At 41.8% G+C, this 2,500-nt stretch overlaps 1 protein-coding gene across 2 annotated transcripts in view; it reads right to left on the reverse strand.

Moving 5' to 3' along the window:
• LOC125288642 (rap guanine nucleotide exchange factor 4-like) overlaps nucleotides 1-2,500 on the reverse strand; it is a 49,607-nt gene that overhangs the window by 38,249 nt on the left and 8,858 nt on the right. The window lies entirely within an intron of this gene.

Below are 2,500 nucleotides of genomic sequence, written 5' to 3' on the forward strand. Positions count from 1 at the left end.
TTTATTCATTTTGCACACATTTTCCTACAAACCAACATACAGTTCAGTGTGAATACAAAATACACACTTCATTAGTGTGTGTGTCCAAGAAAAAGAAAGAGTGTGTGTGCGTGTGTGTGTGTGTCTCATGCCGAGCGTTTTCATTGTTTCTTGTACCCATGAGTAGTGTTGTCCACGACAACGAAATTATGACTCTCGATATGATACCCGGCCATAAATATCACGACATGCCTCGATACTGAAACTATACTCAAGGCTTAAATCCTAAGATATCTGGAAAGAAAGGACTCATACCTCCTCCAAGTGTATTGAGTCATTTGTGTTGAATTCGTGCACTTTTGTAGTGCAGGTCAATTCTGGGTTCTAAACTTCTAAACTTACTACATAATTATTATTTTTTATAGTCAGTAAAATAGTAGACCTGTGTGATTTAAATCCTTTATTGTTTGTTATAGTTCATTTACATTGTGTTTTGTTTTGGCAATAAAGTAGCTTTTAAATAGCCAAACTAGGCTAGATCAAGGTCAGTGTTGAAATTACTGCATGCAAATCACTGAATGCTATGCAGAGGGGCCTAATCTTTTAGGCCATCTGATGTACAGTATAGGCTTCCCTAGGCCCGTGTTCATGAGATTTCTTTGACAGTTGCAAAGGAAAATGTGAGCATAGTCTTGCGCCCAGTGTACGTAAGGCACGACGTTCCAACCACCCAGGTTCAGATAGGCCTACACCATTACCTGTTGCAATATGTCTGTGTGCACTACATTACGCCTATTTCTTTGATAACATGATTTGCTACCACGCAACAATAAGCCGCTTATTACTATTAGGACTCAACACGCTTTGGTGGTATTATATGCTGTGGGCTTTAATTAGCGATTTCGGGTAGCCTATCCTACATCTGGGCAATAATTATTGAACAAATTGCAGTCTACATGCCATGACAAATATTACCAGTAGTACTGACCGAACATGAAATAGATTGTTTGGTAGTGTTGGTAATGTTATTCTGCGTGATCGCGTTAGCACCCTATGATTACAGCTCGTTATGTCTCGTCAAAATGATTAGCCTACAGCTCGTTATGTCTCGTCAAAATTCAGTGATGAAGGAAGGTTCACTTTATCCCAGAGAACCATACTCGTTTCACTTAGGCTAGACTAAAACAGAAGAGAAGAACTTGGCACTAACCATGTAGTTGTGTTTTCTATAGCATATTAGATTTAACCTGTCGTTCTTTGAACTCTTTAAAAATGTTGGGATATGTCTGCGCAGGTGTTTAGCCAAGTTCCATGCGTAGCCTACTGCTTTTAAATGACTTTGAAACATATTTCACAAACGGGCCTCTGTGTACCTGATGGCTTGCCTTCACTACACGATGTATCCGAAATAATTCCAGTCCAGATTTTATCTGCCTTTTGTTTTAAAGACGTCGGAAATCGTATCGTTTTTTGCGTGAAGGCATCATGATACCTTTTTAGTATCGATACACCGTGCAACACTACCCATGAGTTTCCTTTGTACCCAAAGCTGAAAATGTGTGAATCCTTTCTGTAAGAAGTGTGATTCAAATATTGAATTCAAATGTGTGTTTGTATGTGTGCGTTTCATTGTGTGTGTGTGTGTGTGTGTGTGTGTGTGTGTGTTAATGATTTTGTTAGCTCCATACTCTACTTCCTCTATCGGCTACTATTCCAGTTGCCAAATGTTCTGCTGGAGCGCACGCACACACACACACACACACGTCACACACACACACGTCACACGCACACACACACACACGTCACACGCACACACACACACGTCACACGCACACACACACACACACACACACGTCACACACACCATGTCCAGTCTGTTGCTAAGACACACATCAGGCGCTACGATCACACAGCTGTGGTGACTGCAGGCTGAGTCGGTTGCTTAGGTAACGGTGATGCAGTGGCGGGGTGGTTGGGCGTGAATGAGAGATGGGGAAAGTGTGTGCATATCAATGTGTGTGTCTGTTTGTGCGTGTGTGTGTGTGTGTGTGTGTGTGTGTGTGTGTGTGTGTGCAGGGGTGGGAGTGGATGAATAAGATAGCTTTTTAATCACTGCAGCTTACTTCAATCCCCATCCTACAGGGGCAATGGCTGTTTATGTGTGTGTGTGTGTGTGTGTGTGTGTGTGTGTGTGTGTGTGTGTGTATGCAGGTGTATATGACCTTATATGTGGGTGGGTTTTGTATGTGCGAGTACAAAGTCTTCTCCAAGAGTGTATGTGTGTTTTGCTTGCCTGGGTGCCTATGTGTGCATGTGTATGTCATATGTGTGCGTGTGAGCATGTGTGTGTATGCACTCTATGTATCTATGTGTATGTCATATGTGTGTGTGTATGTCGTGTCTGTGTGTGTGCGTGTGTGTTTATAAGGAAAGCAGTGAAAACAATATTAGTGTAGTGTATCACATAGGCTACTAGTACTCTCACTCATTACAAATATTCTACATCCTATACCACTTCATG

This window comes from Alosa alosa, chromosome 23, assembly GCF_017589495.1.
Source record: "Alosa alosa isolate M-15738 ecotype Scorff River chromosome 23, AALO_Geno_1.1, whole genome shotgun sequence".
Taxonomy (NCBI): Eukaryota; Metazoa; Chordata; class Actinopteri; order Clupeiformes; family Clupeidae; genus Alosa; species Alosa alosa.